Source organism: Eurosta solidaginis, chromosome 3, assembly GCF_040869045.1.
Source record: "Eurosta solidaginis isolate ZX-2024a chromosome 3, ASM4086904v1, whole genome shotgun sequence".
NCBI classification, from domain to species: domain Eukaryota; kingdom Metazoa; phylum Arthropoda; class Insecta; order Diptera; family Tephritidae; genus Eurosta; species Eurosta solidaginis.
Genome location: NC_090321.1, coordinates 136,546,831 through 136,573,185, shown reverse-complemented (window position 1 = coordinate 136,573,185; position 26,355 = coordinate 136,546,831). Strand labels below are relative to the sequence as shown.

Genomic DNA, 26,355 nt, shown 5'->3' with positions numbered 1-26,355 from the left:
GTCGGCATAAATTTCAGCACAGATATCATCTCAGATCTCCACACAACTAGAAGAGCAACGAAACTGGAAGCGCATATGGAAGAAAAACTAACCCAGTTTCATGGAGGCTTCAGTGGTCGACAGGATAGGATCCAGGAATTACAGTTTAACCGCCCAGTCGTTTCAACGTCTAATCCGAAGGCAAAAACTCCATCCTTTGACGGTTCTGTTCCTTTCCAGGTCTTTAAGCTACAGTTTGAGAAGACCGCATCAGTGAACAACTGGAATGCTGAAGATAAAATTGCAGCTCTATTCGTAGCATTGAAGGGACCAGCAGCCGAAATTTTACAAACCATTCCAGAGGGCAAACGGAACTGTTATGAAGCATTGATGGCCGCTCTAGAGAGACGATACGGAACTGAGTATAGGAGACAGATATACCAAATGGAGTTACTGAATCGCTTCCAGAGGCCTGGTGAAACATTGAAAGAATTTGCGTCAGATGTTGAAAGGCTGGCACATTTAGCGAATGCGGACGCACCCATGGAATACACTGAAGGGTAAAGATTCAGAGCTTTATAAATGGCATACGGAAGTCGAAACAAAGCGAGCTACATACGCAAACCCAAAGCCAACATTCGCAGAAACACTATCACATGCTCTGATTCAGGAAACAGCGTCGCTTTTGTGTAAACCAGTTTTCAAAGCACGCCGTGTGGAAGTAGAAAGGCCAGAGTGGATAGACGCAATATTGGAGGCGCTGAAGAGATCGCAAAAGCGGTGTGAAAGAGTTATCAAATGCTTCAACTGCGGGAAGTCCGGTCACATTGCACGTCATTGCGATCTTGGTGCTGGTAGTTCCAACTTGGGTGGCCGTAAACGCAAAGCTGGAGGAGATGAGCAAGAGCGTGCCAGATGTAAAAATCGAGAGCTAGCTCCAGCTATTGAATGCGCTGTGATATCTGTGTTGCAAATTGGTAGAAAATCGAGCAATCTTACCGTCAGAGGGAATGTGGGTGGTAAAGAACGTGTACTGACTGTAGATACGGGCGCATCTCATTCCTTGATTCGATCTGATTTGGTCTACAGGAGTGTAAAGTCATTACCTGGAGCAAGGTTGCGTACGGTCACTAGCGAGTATACCCAAGTCCGGGGAGAAGTGCTCTGTGAAGTCTTAATTGGGAAGGTCATGGTTTTACACAAATTCGTTGTGGCGGAGATTGTTGATGAAGTTATATTGGGAGTGGATTTCTTGGTTGACCATGACATCAAGATCGATATGCAGAGAAGGGTGATGCGTTATGAGAACCAAGATGTGCCACTTAACTTCAGTTTGGAAAAAGGGCTCAGCAGTAAGCGAGTGCTGGTGGAGGAGATTCGACAGAGACCACGAAAGTCAAGGAAAGTAGATCGATAAAAGGTTGATGGATCGAATGGGCCAAATAAAGCAAAATCAGAAGTACCTGCGAGAAAAACACTGGCATTGACAAACCCTAATGGATGCACTAAAACGACTGAAAGAATTTTCCAGAAATAATGCAAGGGTGAAATAACGGCGGCCACCGTGGTGTGATGGTAGCGTGCTCCGCCTATCACACCGTATGCTCTGGGTTCGCACCCCGGGCAAAGCAACATCAAAATTTTAGAAATAAAGGTTTTTAAATTAGAAGAAAATTTTTCTAAACGGGGTCGCCCCTCGGCAGTGTTTGGCAAGCGCTCCGGGTGTATTTCTGCCATGAAAAGCTCTCAGTGAAAACTCATCTGCCTTGCAGATGCCGTTCGGAGTCGGCATAAAACATGTAGGTCCCGTCCGACCAATTTGTAGGGAAAATGAAGAGGAGCACGACGCAAATTGGAAGAGAAGCTTGGCCTTAGATCTCTTCGGAGGTTATCGCGCCTTACATTTATTTTTTTATTTTTTAATGCAAGGGTGGTTTCAAGCCAGCGCGCACTACTGTTGTGAAACGTCAAGACGATACTGATGATGCAAAGTCAATCCGTCAAGATCAAGCTCTGCGAAGTGGCTCTTCATTGGCCAAGCAACAGAGTGCGAGGGAACGATCCAGGATAATGAGTAGTATGATGAAACACAGGTACGACAAGGAAAATAATTCGGAAGGTTTCCGGGAGGGAGACTGGTACTGCTATACAACCCTCACCGGCGGAAAGGTGTTCCATCCAAATATCGGTGCAGTTGGGAAGGCCCATACAGAGTTGTGAAGACGATCAGTGATGTCATCTACCGCATACAAGCAATTGGGAAATCACGAAATAGAAGAGTGGTTCATTTGGCGATGCTAGCAGCGTTTAGATCGAGAGATTTGTCTGATCGGGGCGATCAGACTTAGGTGGAGGGCAGTGTTACGAATATTAGATTATTAAAACTAAGGGGTGCTGCAATTTCTAAGCCGATGCTAAGCAGCGCCTTGCATGCACATCCATAGATCAATCATTATGTATCTACATAAACGAATCAATCATTATGTCTACACATATGAGAGCAGCTGAGAGCAACCCACAAGCACATGCAGATATCTTATCTGAAATGCTCCTAAAGGTATGCAATTGTGATTGTGGAAGTGTCGCTCATACATACAAGCTCATGGGGTATGAGAGAAGCTATAAAAATTATACATCTGTAGTTGTAGCTGAGAAATTTATAACTAACTAAGTAAAATTCTGGAAGCGCCTAGAAGATGCCAAGAGGAAATCACAGAGTATAAAAGCATCAGCGGTAGAAGCGCAATGGGCAGTTTTCAGTTAAGCACGCTATCTGTCGGGCAATAGATCAGTTTCATCAGTCAGTTTGGTTATTAAGCCAGCTAGTTGCAAAGTATAAGTGTGAATGTGAAGTACTTTAATAAAGGCCATTTTTCCATTATTTAATATTGGAGTTATTTATTCAGCAGTTTAGTGATACGAACTTAGCAAAAGGGCAAATAAGAAATTTGCAATAAATTCGTTAAAATATTATCTTTTATTTCAACTTTGTTTATTATTACTTAAATGCAACTTGATTGAAAATTTCACGATGTATATTAAATGAAAAAAAACCCAAAAATGTTTTCGATTTTAGGTCGAAATATTGCATAGGCCGTATATTACTCTACTATCTATATATTAATACGCTAACAAAATTTCCATACAATCAATTGACGGGCTGTTTCGCATACTTAGCATACGTAAAATCATATAAAAGTTATATGAATCGATTCGTATGGATCAGCCGCAATGTATAGGCCTATTTTTGTTAACAAATATTATTTTATTTGTTTATAATTAATAGAAAAAGTTTTTTGTAAATTCGAAAATCTGTGCAACTATAGAAATTGGCATCTGTAGGACCCATTATGTTCACAAACCCCCCTGAGTACAAAGCTCCAAATGCTGCATTGTCGCGTTGCTCAAATGTTTCATCTCTACATATGTATATATTCGTACCCGCCAAACGGTGAGAGAACTAATGCTTCACTCATTTTCAGTTCAAATAAAATATTGTTTCCCATTGTTGCCACTTACCTATATTGGCCTGTACCAAAATCCTCAAAAAATTGTTCTAAAATAATTGTTAGCGCACAAAAAAACTTTAAAGAGAAATAATAACTTAACCGGCCTATTTTTTTGGACAAATTTTACTTACAAGTAAAAGCATAGGTCTTTATTTAACAGATTCTTTGTTTTTCATTTTAGTTGCTTTAAAAAAAATGAAATCAGAAATAATGAGTCAACTTTTGTTCAAACTTATTTATTTATAACAATTAATTGCAAATTTGACCGAAATGTTTTTTGCATTTCCAGATTTTATGCTCATTTAAATATAGCACGCCTTATAGTGAACAAAAAACAAATAAATTTGCTACAAAGATATTACATTGAAATTTGTATATTGTCTTTTATGCTAATTTATTTTGATATTTCTTATTTTATTTTTTTTTCTTTTATTTTAAATTTGTTTAGAAAACTCTGCATTCTTTTCCATTACATACTTTTTTATATTTTTATTTTATATTTTATGGAGGTATCCTCTATTCTATTCGAAATTTTCGTTTTCGTTTACATATTACATATGTATTTATAATTAATTAAATTAATTATAAATGCATATGGTATAGTAAAGCGCCAATTGCATACCTAACGGGTGGTGTGAAATAGGTTAAATTCCTTTAGCACATTTCTTCGTTCTTAACTAAAAATTCGTGTTTTTTGAATTATAACACCATTGAAGTAAATGGGCGATATATGTATATGTAGTTTATATTGGTGATATAGGCCTACTGGGGAACCGAGCACCCAAAACTAACTTCGGTAGCGCGCCAACGGCGGATCTCCCGGGTGGTGTGGAAAAAGCTAATTTTCAATTCAATTTCAAGTAACTTCACCACTATTCTATGTAAATTTTATTTGATTTTACATATTTGTTATATTTTTTTTAAGGAGCTTCATACCAAAACTTATAATTACATATGAAAAGTTTGTAGAAAATTTAAGAAAATGCAATCAAAGATTATAACGTCTTAGGCCCAATTCAAAATTTTAATGATAGATCAGTTTGCTATATTTCCACCCACTGCTCAACTATTAACGCATTATTGCACTACGCCAACACTGGATGCATAGAGTGAGTTGAAAAAAATACAAGTTGGTCGAATTTCGCCCACGGGCGATACTAGTTCAATATTATTACATATAATTCAAATGATTCTTCATCCCCGTAGGCCCCCGTTTTGGTGTAATAACGATAACAAAGTCGGAGTTGTATGAGGTGTGGGTTGCAGAACGTCGCCAAAAGAAAAAGGATAAAGCCGTTTTAGACCACGAGTGTACTGTTTAGGGAGGAAGTACATAGAAACGAGGGATTGTATGATGAATGCTGCAGTAAAGTTCGAACTTTTTTATCAAAGTTTCGTAATGGATTCAAGTGAATTACACCAAAGTTAATTTTCTTGGAAAGTTTGCTTCATGGCTCGCCTATCGTCACTGAAGGGGGGTAAGGCATACAAACATACCTATACACTTGATTTGAAATAAATATATTAATTTTTCAGTGTTATTAACTTTTCGCGTCTAAATCATGTAAAAATGCCACTGTGCGTCGGGGTCATTTTGGGACCCTGATCATTTCTGGATAATTTTAGGGATTCATCCGGGATCCCGTTAGGCTCATTTCAGGACTTTTTTGGGACCACGTCAGGGTCGTTGCGGTGCTATTTCGGGATCATTTGGGGTTCCTTCCGGCATCATTTCTGGATGGTTTCGGGATCCATCTGGGCACCCGTCAGGGTCAATTCGGGACTATTTATATTTATATTTATTGTAATACCGTCAATGAAACAGAGTTTCTTACAGACAGTTTCTTACAAGTTTCTTACTAACAACAAGTACATACATTTTTATATAAAAATACAAGTATGTTACATACTAAACTTAAGAAGTTAATATGCTAAGCATTTAAAACAAGTTTAAAGATTTATAGATAACGAGCGAAAAAGATTTACGAAAGCTTCAGTGGTCATTGAAAAATCAATGACGATTGTTTGAGACAAAATATTAAATTCTCGCATAGATCTTGCAAGAGGAGCATTGCTGGCGAAATTAGTTTTAACCTTTTTGCAGTAAAAAGGGTAAGTGACTCGGAGGTTACGCCTAGGAACATTAAAAGTAATCCTTTCCATGAGGAAGGGCAGTCAAGGATCCCTTGAATAATATTGAATATAAAAGTCATCGACAACATAGACCTACGACTATCCAAAAATTGTAGGTCAATAAGCATGAGACGCGAAGCATACGAAGGGACAGGATCGTCGAATTTTAAGGTTCTTAGAGCGAATTTAAGAAACACCTTCTGAATACGTTCTATTCTTTTAATAGAAACTTGGCTATAGGGCCTCCATATGAAAACTGCGTACTCAAGACGCGAGCGTACAAATGTTATATATAACATTTTGATAGTGTAAGGATCAGAAAACTTAGTGGAATTCCGACGGATAAAACCAAGTACTGAGTAGGACTTTGCAATGATGAAGTCAACATGATTATTAAAGTTCAACTTCGGGTCAAAGATAACCCCAAGATCTTTTACTTCAGTAACATTGCGCAGGAAAGTGTTCGAAATGCTATAATTCGTAATACGAACATTCAAAATTTTAGCAAACGTCATCTTAAAGCATTTTTTAATATTTAAAGGGAGTCAATAACGTAGACATCACGAATGAACAGCGTCAATATCACGTTGAAACTTAGCTTCATCAGAAGTATCCCTGACTACCGCGAAAATTTTGAGATCATCTGCATACAGTAAATAATTTGCAAATAAAAAGCAACTACTTATGTCGTTGATGAAAAGAACAAATAGTAGAGGGCCTAGAACGCTTCCTTGCGGGACACCGGATGAAGCAATGAAAGGTTCTGACGAAACACCATCGATAGCAACAACACAGCGTCTATTAGAGAGGTATGATTGTATCCATTTCAAAAAGCAGGAATGGAAACCCATATGAGCAAGCTTGCCAAGTAGTACTCTGTGACAAACTTTGTCAAAGGCCTTCGAGAAGTCTGTATATACGCAATCAACCTGGAAACCAGCTGAGAAAGCAGTATGACAGTAATCTAAAAATACAGCTAAATTCGTGGCTGTGGATCGCCCAGACACAAACCCATGTTGATTTTGGCAAATAAGAGATTTGGTTGCAAAATACAGTTTGTCTTTTACAATGCACTCAAAAAGCTTAGAAATGGTAGAGAGTTTTGAGATTGGTCTATAATTGCGAACATCGTTTTTCTTACCTGATTTTAAGATTGGGATTATGTGAGCAACTTTCCAATCATTAATGAAGGTTCCTGAAGCAAGAGATTTATTGAAAATAATTTTCACTGGTGCAATTAGAGCAGATCATTTTATTAAAAGGAGTGCCGACAGGCCATCAACATCGGTTTGAGAAGACGGCTTAAGTGTGGCAAGCCCTTTGGCAATGTCTTCTGAAGATAGGGTAAGAGACCCAAAATTAAGGTGTGAGAAATTTGAAGAAAAGCTTGATGAGGGGACATCATTTTCAGTAGTAAAATTAGACTTAACAAGTAAGGAAGGTTAAGTTCGGGTGTAACCGAACATTACATACTCAGTTGAGAGCTATGGTGACAACATAAGGGAAAATAACCATGTAGGAAAATGAACCGAGGGAAACCCTGGAATGTGTTTGTATGACATGTGTATCAAATGAAAGGCATTAAAGAGTATTTTATGAGGGAGTGGGCCATAGTTCTATAGGTGGACGCCATTTAGGGATATCGCCATAAAGGTGGATCAGGGTTGACTCTAGAATTGGTTTGTACGATATGGGTATCAAATGAAAGGTGTTAATGAGTATTTTAAAAGGGAGTAATCCTTAGTTCCATAGGTGGACGCCGTTTCGAGATATCTCCATAAAGGTGGACTAGGGGTGACCATAGAATTTGTTTGTACAATATGGGTATCAAAAGAAAAGTGTTAATGATTATTTTAAAAGGGAGTGATCCTTAGTTCCATAGGTGGACGCCGTTTCGAGATATCGCCATAAAGTGGACCAGGGGTAACCCTAGAATTTGTTTGTACGATATGGGTATCAAATTAAAGGTATTAATGAGGGTTTTAAAAGGGAGTGTTGGTAGTTGTATAGGTGGTCGCCTTTTCGAGATATCGCCATAAAGGTGGACCAGGGGTGACTCTAGAATGCGTTTGTACAATATGGGTATCAAACGAAAGGTGTTAATGAGTATTTTAAAAGGGAGTGGGCCTTAGTTCTATATGTGCACGCCGTTTCGAAATATCGCCATAAAGGTGGACCAGGGGTGACTCTAGAATGTGTTTGTACAATATGGGTATCAAACGAAAGGTGTTAATGAGTATTTTAAAAGGGAGTGGGCCTTAGTTCTATAGGTGGACGCCTTTTCGAGGTATCGCAATAAAGGTGGACCAGGGGTGACTCTAGACTTTGTTTGTACGATATGGATATCAAATGAAAGATGTTAATGAGTATTTTTAAAAGGGAGTGGGCCTTCGTTCTATAGGTGGTCGCCTTTTCGAGATATCGCCATAAAGGTGGACCAGGGGTGACTCTAGAATATGTTTGTACGATATGGGTATCAAATGAAAGGTGTTAATGAGTATTTTAAAAGAGCGTGGGGCTTAGTTATATAGGTGGACGCCTTTTCGATATATCGCCATAAAGGTGGACCAGGGCGACTCTAGAACCTGTTTGTACGGTATTAGTATCAAATTAAAGGTATTAATGAGAGTTTTGAAAGGGAGTGGTGGTAGTTGTATATGTGAAGGCGTTTTCCATATATCGACCAAAATGTGGACCAGGATGACCCAGGACATCATCTGTTGGATACCGCTAATTTATTTATGTATGTAATACCTGCCAAGATTTCAAGGGTTTTTTTTTCGCCCTGCAGAACTTTTTCATTTTCTTCTATTTAATATGGTATGTGTCACAACCATTTTACGGAGTTTTTTCTAAAGTTATATTTCGCGTCAATAAACCAATCCAATTACCACGTTTCATCCCTCTTTTCGTATTTGGTATAGAATTATGGCATTTTTTTAATTTTTCGTAATTTTCGATATCGAAAAAGTGGGCGTGGTCATAGTCGGATTTCGTTCATTTTTTTTACCAAGATAAAGTGAGTTCAGATAAATACGCGATTTTTGATCAAGTTATCGTGTTAACCGCCATGCGGAAGGACAGAGGGACGACTGTGTATAAAAACTGGGCGTGGCTTCAACCGATTTTGCCCATTTTCACAGAAAACAGTTAGCGTCATAAAATCTATGCCCCTACCAAATTTCAAAAGGATTGGTAAATTAAATTAAATGAAAAAGGGCGGAGCCACGCCCATTTTGAAATTTTCTTTTATTTTTGTATTGTGTTGCACCATATTATTACTGGGGTTGAATTTTGACATAATTTACCTATATACTGTAAAGATATTAAATTTTTTGTTAAAATTTTACTTTAAACAAAATTTTTTTTAAAAGTGGACGTGGTCCTTCTCCGATTTTGCTAATTTTTATTAAGCGTTCATATAGTAATAGGTGTAACGTTCCTGCCAAATTTCATCATAATATCTTCAACGACTGCCAAATTACAGCTTGGAAAATTTTAAATTACCTTCTTTTAAAAGTAGGCGGTGCCACGCCCATTGTCCAAAATTTTACTAATTTTCTATTCTGCATCATAAGTTCAACGCACCTACCAAGTTGCATCGCTTTATCTGTCTTTGGTAATGAATTATTGCACTTTTTCCGTTTTTCGAAATTTTCGATATAGAAGAAGTGGGCGTGGTTATAGTCCGATATCGTTCATTTTAAATAGCGATCTGAGATGAGTGCTCAGGAACCTACGTACCAAATTTCATCAAGATACCTCAAAATTTACTCAAGTTATCGTGTTAACGGGCGGACGGACGGACGGACGGACGGACGGACATGGCTCAATCAAATTTTTTTTCGATCCTGATGATTTTGATATATGGAAGTCTATATCTATCTCGATTCCTTTATACCTGTACAACCAACCGTTATCCAATCAAACTTAATATACTCTGTGAGCTCTGCTCAACTGAGTATAAAAAAGTTAGCAAACAGATTAGCTACATCATTGGGCCCATCAGCGAACTGATCATCAAGAAACACTGACTTTGGAATAAAAGAACGTGGTCTTTTAGATTTGATAAACGTCAAAAAATATTTCGGATTACTTATAATACTCCACTCGGCGCCGCGAATGATTTTATTATATATTTATCTAGGCGATTGAACTCGACAGCAAAGTTTTTATATTTATAATAAAAATATATATTATTAGTGAGCAGAAAACGTTTGTTAAATTTGTTTCTTAGGTTTTTAAGCTTTTTTAATTCTTTTGTGTACCATGGAATACTATGTGGTCGCTTCTTTTTAATGGATATATTATTCATACAGAACTCATGCATAAATGCTTTGAAGCTGGAAAAGCACTCATCGATACTTGAATTTGCTATTAGAGCAGTCCAGTTAACATCCAATAATAAACTATTGAGATTCACAAAATCTCAGGTATCATATTTGTAAATGATTTTATCATTAGTATTTAGAAAATCGGAAGGTATTCATAAGACTCAACGCTTAGAGTTATGGCCTTATGGTGTTTATCACATTGACTCATGGGCGACATGCACTCAGAAATAACGTAGTTAATATTATCAGTCACAAATATGAGATCTAAGATTTTGCCTAGCTCGTTAAAAATTAAATTGATTTGCTTCAAATTAACACTTAAAATACAATCTATAAGATAAGTCTCGTGAGAGGCTGTTACACTAGATGGCATGAGACAAGAGTTACAAGCACTATCAGTCCAGCGGACGTTACTCAAGTTAAAATCACATAATATACATAAGTTATCATCTAATACATTGTTTTCGATAAGCGATGTGATATTGTCAGCATGCATTTTATAAAGTTCAAAATCACTACTAGGAGGAATGTATGAAGCTACGATATAGAGCGATCCGGATCTGGAAGAGCCTTTTAGGCAGACACATAGCTGGTCAATCAAAGATTCGTCATTTAATAGAGTTATTAAGCAGGCACGGTACTTGCGTTTCACAGCGATAAGAACGCCTCCACCTCTGCGAGAGTCAGTCTTGGCAGGATCTCGGTCTTTACGGAAGACATCGTAGGCGTTTAAATCGAAGAATTCACCATCGAAAAAATCAGAGTTTTACCACGTCTCGACTATGACAATAATATCAAACTCCATTTGGGCGCTGAATGAGTTAACAATGTGGGATTTAGTTCTTAAACCGGAAATATTTCAGGATCATTTGGGGACCCTTCCGGAATCATTTCTGGATGGTTTCCGGGATCCGTTCGGGATCCCGCCAGTGTCATTTCGGGATAAGTTGGTAACCCTTTAGTGATCATTTCTGGATGGTTTTCGGGATCCATCGGGGTAATTTTGGGACTTTTTCGGGACTAATTCGGGATCATTTGGGGGCCCTTCCGGCATCATTTCTGGATGGCTTTCGGGATCCGTCGGGGTAATTTTGGGACTAATACGGGATCATTTGGGGACCGTTTCGGCATCATTTCTGAATGGTTTTCGGGACTTTTATGGGATCATTTGAGGATCCTTCCAAAATCATTTTTGGATGGTTTCTGTTCGGGATCCCGTCAGTGTCATTTCGGGATAATTTGGGGACCCTTTAGGAATCATTTGCAGATGGTTTTCGGGATCCCGTCGGGTCATTTCGGGACTAATACGTGATCATTTGGGGACCCTTCCGGCATCTTTTCTGGATGGTTTTCGGGATCCGTCGGGGTAATTTTGGGACTTTTTCGAGGCTAATACGGGATCATTTGGGGACCCTTACGGCATCATTTCTGGATGGTTTTCGGGATGCGTCTGAGCTCCCGTCAGCGTCAATTCGGGACTATTTCGGGATAATTTGGCGACCCTTCCGGAATCATTTCTGGATGTTTTCCGGGATGCGTTCGGGATCCCGTCAGTGTCATTTCGGGATAATTTGTGGACCCTTTAGTGATCATCTCTAGATGGTATTCGGGATCCCGTCGGGTCATTTCGAGACCCTCTGGATTATTTCAGGATCATTTGGGGACCCGTCCGGGATCCCGTCCGGGTAATTTCGGAACTTTTTTGAGACTGATACGGGATCATTTGGGGACCCTTCCAGCATCATTTCTGGATAGTTTCCGGGATGCATCCTGGATCCCGTCAGAGTCATTTCGGGACTTTCTCGCGATCATTTGGGGACCCTTCCGGCATCATTTGTGGATGGTTTTCGTTATCTGTCCGGGATCCTGTCAGGGTAATTTCGGGTCTTTTGCGAGATAATTTGGGAACTCTTCAGGGATCATTTCGTTATCCGTCCGGAAACACGTCGTTGTCATTTCGTGACTTTTACAGGACTATTTGAAGAATCTTTTAGGGACCCTTCCGAGATCATTTCTGGATCCGTCCGGGTTGCCCTTAGGGTAATTTTTTGACTTTTTCGGGACTATTTCGCGATCATTTCCGAATGGTATTTTGTGCATTTTTCTGGATTATTTCAGGAACAATTTAGGAACCCTTCCGAGATCATTTCCGGATCCGTCCGGGATCCCGTTGGAGTCACTTCGGAGAAAATTTCGTAATCATTTTGGGACCCTTCCGGTATCGGGGTTATTTCTGGACGGTTTTTTGGGATCCGTCCGGGATCCCGTCGGCGTCATTTCGGGCATTTTCTGGACTACGTCGGTATTATTTAGGGACCCTTCCGGGATATTTTCTGGATGGTGTTTGGGATCCGTCCGGGAGCATTTGGGAACCCTTCAAGAATCATTTCTGTGTGGTTCTCTTGATCAGTTTTTGGTACTACTCCGGGACTATTTGGAGATCTTTCAGGGCATTTCTGGATAGTTTTCGGGATCTGTTCGCAATACCGTCATAGTCATTTCGTGGCTTTCGATCATTTGGGGACCCTATCAGGTCATCAGCTCATTCTGTAATTTTTTTATTTTATTACAAAAATAAAATACATTAGACAGACAGATTTTTTTTAACAAATAACTTGATAAGCAGGGTAGCGTGAATAGGCCATATGTGTTATTTTCTCCTTGCGGACGGGGCCGCGGGCAAAGGCTAGTATTAGAGCTGGATTTCGATTTGATTCTCAATCGATTTAATCGATCTTTTTTTTTAGAAATGTAGATTTTTTTTTTAGGCATCGAAGTTTTCATCACTATATACTATTGTCCCTTGAGGAAATACATATTCTGTAATTTTTGTTTTTATAAATTTCATATTTCTTTATTCAGTCTATGATTTACAAGAATCTTACAGACTATATTAAACATAAGGTTTATTTACAGAAAAGTTAATTTAAAATTAAAAGTAACATATTTTTAAAACTTCGATTAGATATCGAAAAATTAATACAATAATTATTATTGATTGAGTTAATAGCAATTAGGGCGCGAGTGATCGGGCCATTAAGTGCGTAATTAGACCTAAACTGATCAATTGCAAACATAGTATATTGGCGCAAAATCCGTGATGGAACATAAAAGCTCTAAGACTCTAAAAGTATTCGGCAATCAATATTGCCATTGGAAATATCATAAATAAACATTATGGATGTAATTACTTTTCTACTTTCTAATGTGTGAAGTTTAATTAGCTTATACCTAGAGATATATGGAGAGGCAGATCGAAGTTTATATCGTATAAACAGTACTTCATGAATATTTTTTGCACACGTTCGATTCTCTTATTGTGTACCTCATAATAAGGATTCCATGTTATGGAACCATACTCAAGCCTTGACCGTACAAAGGCATTGTATAATAGTTTTTTGGTATATGGGTCCTTAAACCCGGATCCATTAATTTTAATAAAGGCCACTAAGGAATATGGTTTGCGGATAATAAAATTTAAGTGCCCGGTGAACGTAAAAGACGAATCAAATACAACACTTAAATCCCGAATTGTATTCACCCTAAGTAACGGCTTATTAGAGACATAGTAAGACGAAATCAATTTATTACATAATTTAGAAGAAGTTATGTAATAACATTTGTTGGCATTCAGCGCAAGATTTTTTTTTACAGCAACACTCATTAAAATTATTTAACTCAGATTTTAGTATGAGAGTATCAGACTCGTTCTTGATTCTGAAAAAAATTTTCAAATCATTAGCGTAAAGGAGATAATTGCATTACTTGAAACAAGCACTTACATCATTGATAAAGAGAATAGAGAAAATCGGAGGACAGTTTTTGTTGCTGCAAAGACATTGCTGGTCCATTCAAACAGTTTGGTGAACCATATGATTCAAAAGAGGAGCGATTGTTCATAGACGGCAATAAATTAAGTTTAGAGGTCGTATTATTGCATATTGGCAACCAAAAGCCATCTATACCGATCGCGCATGCAGTAAATACGAAGGAAACGTTTGAGATAATGCAAAAATTGCTCAAATTAATCAAATTCGAAGAACATGATTCGAAAATATGTGCCGATCTTAAAGTCGTTGGAATGCTATGTGGTCTACAAAGTGGATACACAAAATACTGTTGCTTTCTATGCAAATGGGATAGCCGAGCTCGTCAAGACCACTACATCATAAAGGATTGGCCAGAACGAATCGAGTTTCAAGTTGGGGTGGATAACATAAAATACTCTCCACTTATAAAGAAGAAAAAATAATTCTACCTCCGCTCCACATCAAGCTCGACCTTATCAAAAACTTTGTCAAGGCTTTAGACAAAGAAGGCCAAGCTTTTCATCATTTGAAGACAATCTTTCCAGAGATTTCAGAAGCAAATATAAAGGAAGGGATTTTTGTGGGACCGCAAATAAGGAAAATGATGACCAATAACCATTTCAAAGAACTATTGGCACCAGTGGAGGCAGCAGCGTGGGATTTTTTTGAAAAGGTCGTTACTTCTTTTTTAGGCAAACACAAAAGTCCTAACTTCGTGATTATAGCGAACGACTTAATCAAAAACTATGCGGAAATGGGTACATAAAAAAACATATTTAAGACCGTTTTCTCAGTTTTTTTTTCTTTATTGACAACAAAATTTGATTTGCTTTACAACAATTTTCTCCAAAAAAAAACAATGTTTTTGTGCGAGAAGATAGCTTATCTCTTATGTAAAACTATTTGCCATAAATATTAATGAGGATACATAGAGAGTGCAGCAGTAAGAAAAATAAAATAAAATAAAATAAACTAAAAGAGAATAAATTATTTTAGCTGTGAAATAACTTATTATTAGTAATGTTTGATTTAAATTTGTATGATTTAAATAAATAAATAACTTATAACAAGTAATGTATGGTTTAAATACCATTTCCGTATGTCAGTAAAGGTAAGAGGAAAACTAACAATTACATTTTACAGCTGAATATTAAAATTATAGTTTGCAAGAAGTAGGCGTTTGACTTCAGTTTTAAAGCTTTGCAGATTTCTTGCATTTTTAACTTCATCTGGAAGTTTGTTGAATAATTTTACACCATAGTGTTTTATTGATTTTGCACATCTTTCTGTTCGAAAAAGACGTGTTTTGATATTATTTCGGGTTCTGGGGTTTGTTCTTCTTGTATGTTCAAATTATGTTTAATTAAATTATTTTTTATTTTGTTGAACGCTATTAGCGTCTTAGAGATGCAATATTTGCGAATATCTAGCCTATTACAATATAACAGCTCACTTGGTGTTCTCCGCGGTAAATTTAAAATGTTTTTAATTACTTTATTTTGTGTTCTTTGTAATTCATTTATAAGTTGCTCTGAGCAAACATTCCATATTGGATTCATATAGTTAATATATGACATGAGCAAAGAGTTGTATAGAAGCCATAGTTGTCTTTTTGGAATTAATTTCCGATTTCTATATATCGAGAAATCCAATGGTATTAATTTCATTTTCAGCTTGTTTATGTGTTCTCGCCAATTTAGATTTGCATCAAACCAAATGCCAAGGTATTTTAGACTCTCGACCCTCGTAATAAAACTACCATCTAGATGAATTCCCTTCAGATCGTTCATACCGGAAATATTACGTTCAAACCATTTCGAAAGTTTCTTTATATCCGTTTGGATATTGACTAATAGTTCGTCTAGAGTATCAGTAGCATACAAGAATGTCCCGTCATCGGCATAAAATTTTCCATTTAACTCGAGTTTAAATATGTTGTTGATGTATATTACAAATAGTGTTGCAGCTAATTTTAATCCTTGTGGAACACCAGTTTTAATAGTTTTAGTTAGACTTTTTGTATCTTTCATTTTGACAAATTGCTTTCTATCAATTAAAAAACTTTCGAAGAGTTTAATAGCACTGCCATTAACTCCCAACTCTCTAAGCTTTTGTATCATGATGTAAACATTTGCTGAGTCAAACGGTTTGCTGAGATCAATCGCCAGCATAGCAACGTATTTTTTCTATCTAAATTTTCATATAGAAATTCTGTACAAGTGACGCATGCGGACAAAGTACTTGAGTTTTCTGTAAATCCAAACTGATTATCGCTAATTATGTCATTAATTTTAATGAATTCTTTCAATCTGTTTAATAAAATACTTTCAAATACTTTGTCAATTGTACTTAACTTCGTTATAGGTCTATAATTTGAACAGACTTCCTTGCTTCCACTTTTGTGAATTGGAACTACTGATCCAATTTTTAACTCCTCTGGATACTGACCACTTATAAAACATTCATTAATAAATTTTGCTAATGGACCATACAGTTCGTCTTTATATTTCTGTACCAGTCGCGCAGAGATTCCGTCAGGTCCATTGGCCGACTTTGGGTTAAGACTACCAATTGCTAAACGTACTTCTTCGGTATGACACTGAGATAATATAAAAGGGTGTATTATTCCATTCACCGGTTCAGGAGAGTACTCAAAACTGTCTGGCTTATTTATAATTTTTAGAAAGTAATTATTAAAAGCATCAGCTATCTCTGAATGGTCTGTAATATTGGTTTCATTATATTCTATCTGCGTGATATCTGAGGACGAGGTATTATTTTGTCCATAAACAAGCTGATTTAAGATCTTCCACGTTTATGTGCCAGATACAATATTCCTTCTATCTGCCTTCCATGGAACTCTTTTCGTGCATTGTTCATTTTGTTGCACGTTTGGGTCTTGAAAATCCTAAATTGGTATTCGAAATAGAAGTTATTGATGTATTTCCTCTTTAATTTGTAAAATTTGTTTCCCTCTTTGATTAGAGATAATATTTCGTTATTCATCCACGACTTTTTAACAACTTTATTTGTTTTTTTAATATTTTTTGTGCATTTTTCAATACTACTACATAGCTGTTTATGAAATCCCGAAAAGGTAGATTGAGTTATTATATTATTTATATATTTATTTTGTTCAAAGGGGTATTTCGGTTTCCTGATTTTCAAGGTTTTTTATATTGCTATTTACAGTCAAAGCTAGGAGCCTATGATCAGATATTACATTATCATCTAACGACAAAGTATATCTGTAATCAACTAAATCAGTTAGAGCATGATCAATGATGGTTTTAGAGCCGTTGCCTTTTCTTGTATACATCTCTTTATTCAGACTATTTAAAAAGAGAAACCCTTTATTTAATATCGCACTTACATAGTTACTCAATTCTCTATTTGACGCTAATAAATTCATATAAAAAACTCCAACTACGATAGATCTCTTGCATCTCAAAATATCGTTTTCGAATTTTTCCACGAAAGAACTAATATCGCACGTGCAGAATCTATAGACACTCGAGATGTGGATATTTGCTTTAATTAACTTTATGGGCAAAAAGCTACTTCCTTCATATTCTAATTCAGATACTAGAGAAGATGGAACCGTTCTATGTACAAAATCGCGCATCCACCTGCTCTATTTGATAACCGATTTGCAAAATAAGCATTATAATCTTTCAAATTGAAATACTTATTTTCGTTTTCGTATATCCAAATTTCACTCACAGCAATTACATGAATAGTTTTGCCCTCGATTGCGTGTTGATGAATGAGCATATCAAGGTCATGTAATTTATTTCTAATACTCTGTGTATTTAGATACAATATATTAATATTATTATTGTTATTGATAAAATTTAATTTGTTTATTTCGTACTTTACATCTATTTTAAATGCTATATTATTCACTTCACTAACAAAGTCCATGAATTTTTAGAATATAAACTTAAATATGTATATTACGGGATTTTCGGGATATCGGCATTTACGACACTAGTTTTTTTGTATCTTCTAATTCCTTTATTTGGATAGCAGAAGTGTCGTTGGCTTTTCTTACAAAGACTTTCGCATCTTTGACCCAAACATATTTGTAGTTTTTTTGTTTGCTTCGTCTTTCACTTTTTTCATCAACTGATGAAAGTTGACGTTCTTTCCCTTCATATCTGCATTTGCTATTATTTTGCTTACGTCTATATGCCCACCTTTTATTCTACACTCGAAGCATTTCATTTTAAACTTACTTCGAATTTTCACTATCAAAGGGTATGTTTTAAATTTCTTGTTTTCACTTTGATAAACATCTAGGATGTTATCATCGTAAATTTCTGCATTGACTTGAGCAGCAATTTTTAAAACAACAGTTTTTAATTCGGCGTCTTTTATTTGAGGTAGATTTGTTATTATTAGGTTGTTTTTATTTTCTTGCTTTATTTCTATAACATTTCTCTCTTATGTTTTCATTTTGAGTTTTGCATTTTCACCGCTTACTTTAAGCTTTTTCAATTCCTTCTTTATTTGTCTATTTTCTTCTGTTAGTCTATCTATTTCCTTCTTTAGTGCATCAAAACTGTCACTTATATGCTTTTGCGACTTTCTTTTTTTTCATCGCCCTTTCTTGCACTTTAAATTCTTTGTTTAATTTATCAATAATTGACGAAAGGTGGGCAGAATTGGTTTCGTTGTCACTTGAATCGCTTGAGGTTAAAAGCTTTTCTTTGTTATTATGTTTCTTATTTATTCTTGTATTTGGCGCCATTCTTAAATCTCTTTTATAGTCTTTCGCAGTTTTAGTTTTATCAAAATTTTTACATTATTATTAAGTTTGCGAATTAACAAATTTCAAGCACAATTAACTTTGCCGACCAATTCACTTTATTAATTTAGTTTTATGTACTTTTCGAAGCTTTAACGACTTTTGTTCACGTGAAATAATATTTATTTTACTGAGCTGCAATTATTGCATCCTCTCACTTAAGATGACAAAGGCAAGTTAACTTTAAAACCTATCTGCCCGATAAACAAAAAATTTGTATGAGCATTTTTAAATTTACATGAGACTATATAGCCCTAAATCTGAATTCATCGTCCAGTTCCGAACAAACAAGAACGAGAAAAATGTAAACAAAAAATTTGTTCTGAATTGAAAGATAAATCAAGCCTAAGAAAATTATATTCTAATGTATCACTTATGTATTTATCTAATATACATTTTTATTTTCTTTCATAATAAATAATATGTCTTAAAAAATTCATTTTCTACACTCCCATTTAAATTTTTTCCCGCAAAATCTTGGCAACGAAAGTGACGAGCATGGCAAAAGGTTTCACCAGCAAATGAAAATTATTGAAAGGCGGTATCTAGGATTCTGGGATGTCGCTACGATGGGTGACTACTGTTGGTTTCTCATAAGAGAAAACGATCCTAATCTAAATAAGCGTCAAAACGGGACACATAACTTTTTAAATTATAAAATAAGATCATAGAGTTACGACAGAATCATATGTACATTTGCTATTATTTGTACGGTACTTAAATTTTACTTTGCTTATAACTTTTGTATTAGTTCATCGATTTTGTTGAATGAAAGATTATTTTTTTTTGTGATAAAACAGAGCTTAGAGAGAAAAAAATCTGCAAAAAAAGTTTTCGAGATCCTTCCTCGGAAAGTACAATTTTGTTTATATTTTTACAATAATGATTGTTCGTTATCTTTGAATCTGCAGGGCCTAGCAAAAAATGTTGAATGCACAGTTTATAGCAAATTTTATTACCTTTTAAAAGCTTCAAACCCTTTTGGAATTGCTCAATTCGTTCTTGAATATACATATATGATTAAGTGGACCCAATTTTTTTTTTTTTTTTTGTAAAACGGTTATTCGTAAATATCTCAAAAACGTTACAATGGAATTAAAAATAACCCTGATATTCGGATTCAGGGGGTGATTTTATATAGGAATTTCATAATGGCATCTCTGGTGCATTTTGGCTGTAACCAGTGTTATTTAAACGTTTAAATTGCTAAATAAAGATTTTTTGTATTTGAATTTATAATATGAGTTCGTAAATTAAATCTTAATGGATGGGTAGGGAAGAGAAGGAGGCTGTTTATTAATGGCATTCATGGGATGAATTAGATTGGATTTATTAGATTTATTCATTCATTTTTCGTAGAATAAGAGAGGATCCCACAGATGAATACCAAAAACAAATCAAAGTTGCTTTATAAAAAAAATGCAACAAATATACATAGTAGATTCTAACATGGCACATAGGTTGGTCCAAAAGATTGCGCTACCAAAAATCCACAAGCCGGACACCCCAATGAGGCCCATTATTAATTTTAAATCGGCACCGTGTTACAAACTGTCCAAATATTTAAAAACAAAATTGAAAGATACTCTGGAGCTAAGGAACGAATATGCAATAGCTAACACAACAGTACTAATAGAGAAAATTCAGATCATAGAGCTAGCAAAGAACAGCAAATTGGTACCTTTTGACATAAAAGATTTATACCCATCAATACCACTATCAGAGACTTTGGACATAGTTAGCTCAACAATAGTTCATAATACAAAAAACAAAGAGAAAAGTTTGCAAAGTACAAATACGCTTATAACCACTTTACGGCAAAACTATTTTCAGTTCAACAATAAAATATATAGACAAACAAACGGTTTGGAATGGGAAGCCCCACATCAGCTATTCTTATTATTATCATGCAAAATCTGGAAGAAAAGTACATACAGGAGCTGAAGTCCAAACTAGGCGTGTCATTTTATGCTAGATACGTGGATGACATAATATGCGTTTTAACTACTAATAACGAAGAGCTTGTACTGGAGTACCTCAACAAGCAGCACGGAAATATAAAATTTACAATATCTAGACCTCAAGATAAATATTGATAAAGAAGCCAAGAGATTTAACTATGACATATATATAAAGCCATCGGCCACCGACACAATAATACATAATATCTCAAATCACCCCCAAAAGCATAAAAATGCAGCATTAAGGCATTTGGTACATATACTTGAAAGAACACATCTTACACAAGAGGCATATAAGAGAGAACTTGAGGTCATATATAACATCGCTACAAACAATGGATATAAAAAAGCACTAGTAGATAAGCTCAGAAAGACAAATGGAGAACCAAAAAGAAATAATGAAAAGGAAAATAATAGCTGGACGACTATGACATATACTGGAAAAACAACATATAAATAATAGGCAAAATTCTTTAAAAAATAATACATTGACACAGCATTCAATACATCGAACAATCTGGGGCGAAAACTAAGAACTAGCACTAACTCAGAGGATCCGTTTAACAGCCACGGCGTATACAAGCTTACCTGCGGATGCCAACATAGTTGCAATAGGACAAACAGGTTCAGAGAACATATTCGAGATTAAAAAAAAAAAAACAAATAAGCAATGCAAACATTATACCAGAGTATAACATCGCGAATCACATGGTCGAGAATGAATGTTCCCCAGAAAACATCAATAAAACAGTTAGGGTTCTTCACATACAAGAAAAGGGCCGACGTCTCAACGTTTTCGAAAAGATGGAAATCTACAAACAGAAAACATTCGACGGTAGAATAATAAACGAACAGATAAACACAATTTGACACAATAATCGAGCCTTCAAAACTTGTTTACAAGAAACAAAGTAATCACAGAGGTACAATAGGCAAACGCACAACAACAAATAAACACAAAACAATTAACGCACCAAAACAACAAACCCACAAAGAAGGTCAAACCACTAAAATTACAGATTTTTACCTGCCTCAGTCAGCCACACAAATCGATCAGTAAAAACCACCCTCGGTTATGAATGAACACACAGCACATACACATAACTAAATATACACAAGCATCAATTTTGACAATACCTGCCCATGTACCTACGAACAGGACAAACGACAACAACAGATCAGAACAAAAATCGACACTGATGATGGCACAATGCCGAAAACGGTTTGTATCAAAACCAAATTTGACAAGGGATGACGGAAAATCGTTCCAATATACATCATTTATCCACCCTGCCGGAAAATCAACAAAACAAAATAAGAGGTTCATTTTCCTTACAAAAGTAACAAGTATGAATGTAACAAATAAGTATATTAAGCTAACAGATAACATAATATGCAAGAAAAAGTAAGGTTTTCTTTAAAATTAACGTAAGTTCCTAATGACACGTATAGACACGGGTATCGCATTGAAAAGCTTATAAGAGATAATAGTAAAGAAATTATTGAAATGAAAATATGTGGGAACAACAACAAGTCCGTGTGAGTTCGTCCTCCGGTTATAATTATCCGAATGTAGGCTATGTAAATAACCAGAGCGAACAAAAAAATGTTTTTTCTAGAAATTTGAAATAGTACAAATGCTTAACAGGAAGTATTTTCAGGTCTCTAAATAACTCCATGGAGCGCTGAAATCGATTACAATTACATATTTTTCTTATGACGCATTTTTTTATAGTTAGAAGTTGCTGTAATTTAGTGAAAGATGCACCTCCCCATCAGCTGATGCCATATTGGAGCTTAGAGTGCACCAAGGCATAGTAACTACTTTTCAAACGAATGTAATCGCGGTTGAGGCAAACGAGCAAACGCCTGAATTGATTATATTCACGCATGTAATAAGTTGGTTGATTTTAAATTAATGTCGATTATGTTCGTTTAAGCAAGTTGGATCACTGAACACGATCATGTTGCCGGATGTAATCGTACGTTGTTTCGTTCGATTTTTGCTGTTCTCTGATATGTACATATGTAGATGGTCGTTAGGCAAATTTACAAGGAAACTTCTTTATGAAATTATAGTAAAAGTTAACATTTACATTTGTATATTTAATAAATTGCAGAATTATTATTAAACAGAATATGATTAAAATATAAGTGTTCACTTCGTACATACATATGCTTGGATATTAAAAATATAATATCACCAACAAAGCAGAACTATAAAGAAATTTATTAACACAGACATAAAAATATCAAATATTTGATTTGTAACGACCTAAAAAATCAAATGATCCTGATTCCAGCACAGTTCTTTTTGTTGTCTAATTTGATGTGTATAAAGAAACAAAATTTTAACAGGGCATCTTCTGTTGATCGCCACATCTAAATCCAAACTGCATTGGACTGAAAAATTTCTTATTTTCAAGATATGAAAGAATTCTACATTTGACAAGTTTCTCAAAAACTTGAAATTGCAGGAAGTAAAGAAATGGGACTGTAATTGTTTACATCTGTTTTGCTTCCTTTTTTAAATAATGGAATAACAGTAGCACATTTCAAATCGACAGGAAAAGATCCAGACAAAATACTTCTATTAAAAGGATGAGTTAATATATCAATTAAATTTAATGCCACACGTTTTAAAACTTGATTGGAGATACCGTAATGCCCACATGATCTGGGGTTATTTAATGCATTAACGGCCCTCAAAACTTCAATATCTGGTAAAAGGCTCAAAGATAAAACTGTATTCTGAACTAGATAAAACAGATCTCAACGTTGAAGATTCGGATGAAGATGCTGAAGCTTGACTTTGCCCGACAAAGTGATTATTAAAAATATTTGGCACTACTGTGGGGTTAGAAAAACTCTCCACACCATTACATAAAACAATCGAATTATTATTTGTTTTACACTTACAATTCAGAAGTCTATTGATGACACTCCATTCATTTTTTGGGTTGCCAGAAGAGGACCTGAAATCTTTGCTGTAATACATAGCTATCACGCTCCAAAAGAACCTCCTTTCTCAATTCCTTACATAACTGCTTATATCGGCTTCGAAGTTTTCCATTGAACGGGTGTTTGCTGCACTTATTCCCAAGCTTATTTGTTAAGCGTATCTTATTTACTAATTCCTTGCTAATCCAAGGTTTTAACTTTGGGACTGAACTACGAGGAGTAAAGTAAAGGTTGTATACCTTATGTGACTGTTAAAAACATTTTGAAATATATTGTATGCAACAATATTTTGCGCATACAACTCACAGGACTCAAACTGCAATCTTTCTTTTAGGGATCCGAAATTTATTTCGGTAAAGCTCGTGTTTGCAATTTTATTAATTGAACATGAAATGGTATATTAACTTTGGTCCGATGTTTGTAACGTTGAGAAATATAGAAGATAGACTCACCATTAAGTATACCGAATTGATCAGGGCGACGAACTGAGTTGATATAGCCATGTCCGTCTGTCCGTCCGTCTGTCTGTTTGAACGTAAACTAGTCCCTCAAATTTTGAGATATCTCAATGAAACTTGGCACAAGGATGTATTTTTGTATTATATTAGACATTTGTAGGATCCGGTAGGATCGGACCACTATAACATATATATCCCATACAACCGATCGTTCAGATAAGACGATTTTGGTCATTCCTGCCGCAATATAGAAAGTATATACGTGAAACTCGGTGATATATATTCTAATATATCATAGAAGATATCCTGAAAAAATCACTTTGATCGGAGCTATATATAGTATATATCCAATACAACCGATCGTTCAGATAGAAAGATTTTTGGATATTTCTCCTTTAATTTCCAATATAAAACGTTAAACTTGGTGATATTTATTCTAATATATCATAGAAGATTTCATGAAAAAATCATTTCGATCGGAGCTTTATATAATATATATCCCATATGTTCGGCCGAGGTGCGTCTGCTCCTGGAGGTAGGTGGGCGCACCGGGGTCGATCTCAATAAGCGGGTGTATGCGCAAATAAATAAGAGAAGACGAGAATTTCTCGTTATAATAGATGCGTTTTATTATGGAGAAATAAGAAATAAAAAGGTTACAATATTACCTTAAGAAATCGTGGAAGAACGGCAGATGTGAGCTGGTTGGCTGTTGAAATCCAAGAGGCCGGTTGTATAGAAAGCTACAACCATTGACCCGCAAAATCCTCCGTTTTGGAGGGAAAAGGCACCCACACATCAACCCCGACATGTATATGCATGAGTGCTGACAAAAAACACACATACACGTGCATGTACATGCATGCACATGCATGTGGCGGTGATGGTGTGGGTGGTTGTAAATTAGGTCGAGTACCGAGTATCGATTCGCAGAGTTGCATTGGGGGGATCGCGACCAGATGCGGAAAAGTTAGGCATCCTGCCTAAACATGTCGGCCCCCTTGCGATACGCAACATCGTTTGCCGCCAATGACCTCCGCTGAAACGAGAAAAAAATGAATATAAGACTTACACACTAAACTTAATATAGATGAGGAGTTCGCCAGCAGCGGGTGGACGGGAATCCTTCGCGACTTGGTCAGCATGCCACCTAAACTAGAATGAAAAGTTAACGGTTATGAACGGATATAAGTGAATATTTCTTGCCATTGAATTATATATAATTCTTAAATATAGAAATTCAGAAAGTAATATATGTATAGTCGATGGCCAGTAAGTCTGGACGAAGAGGCCGAGGTCTCCGTTCCAGAATGACACAATTTTTTTTTTTGGTATTCTTTGTTTTTTTTGTTCTGGATGGAGAGGCCGAGGTCTCCGTTCCAGATTTGCAGTTTTTTTTGGTTGGACGAAGAGGCAGAGGTCTCCGTTCCAGACTCCAGGGTTTTGAGGTTTTTCTGGGCTGGACGAAGAGGCCGAGGTCTCCGCTCCAGCGTATAATGTGTCGTATCGCTCTCAAGGCAACTGTGGCATTTTATGGATGTACCGGGGCGAGCGGCCGTGAGGTTGGTTGGGTGAAGCGGGGGTGTTTTATTACAAAACGTATGTTAGGATAGATAACTTAAGTGCATATGCGAAGCATATTATTAAATACAATTTTTACCAAGCAGAGATGCGTTATTTACGTTCACCTGACATAAATTTGCAGATTGGCGATGCGTTCTCCGCGACGCGTTCTATCTGCTCGTACCATTATGCTAAATGTAACATGCAACCCTGTCGTGTATTTATTGGTCAGCTGATAGCTGGTATGGTGAGTTTGTGGCGTGCGAATATATACATACATATATGTATTTGCTTTCTCTTTAAAAAAAAAACTAGGTCACTGGGGCAGTAGCAAACTAAGCCAGTACAAACAGTTGACTTTTTCCAATTTCGGGACTTTGTCGTGTCGGGATTCTTTAATTTCGGCACTCGGATTGTTTTTGTACCGAACCCTTATAATGAATGTTTGTTGTTGAAAAATAATAAGTCCTGAAAAAATTTTATTAATTTTTTAATTTAATTTATTAATTTAATTTGTTAAGGTGTTTGCCTTTATTTTTTGTGCGTAAGTATGTTTTGGGACTGTCCGTGTCAAAAAAGCCGATCCCGATTTTGTTCCTTGCGGGTTTTCGGTACCAGTGTGCGTCATTTGATGCAGCACTAATATGATATGCCGAACCAAGTAGGCATACATACATACATATGTACATACGTTGGTGACAAATATGCCAACGGCAAAAGACAAAACAAATGAACATTCATACACACCCGTGTATAGAACGTAAAATTCTGATGAATTGAAAGAAACGGTAAAAAAAATCTAATAATTTTTTTCGTTCTTTCAATTCTTTGACTACGG

General features: G+C 36.0%; 1 protein-coding gene across 23 annotated transcripts in view; it reads right to left on the bottom strand.

Annotated features, from left to right (window-relative positions):
* RyR (Ryanodine receptor) overlaps positions 1-26,355 on the bottom strand; it is a 1,962,175-nt gene that overhangs the window by 769,585 nt on the left and 1,166,235 nt on the right. The window lies entirely within an intron of this gene.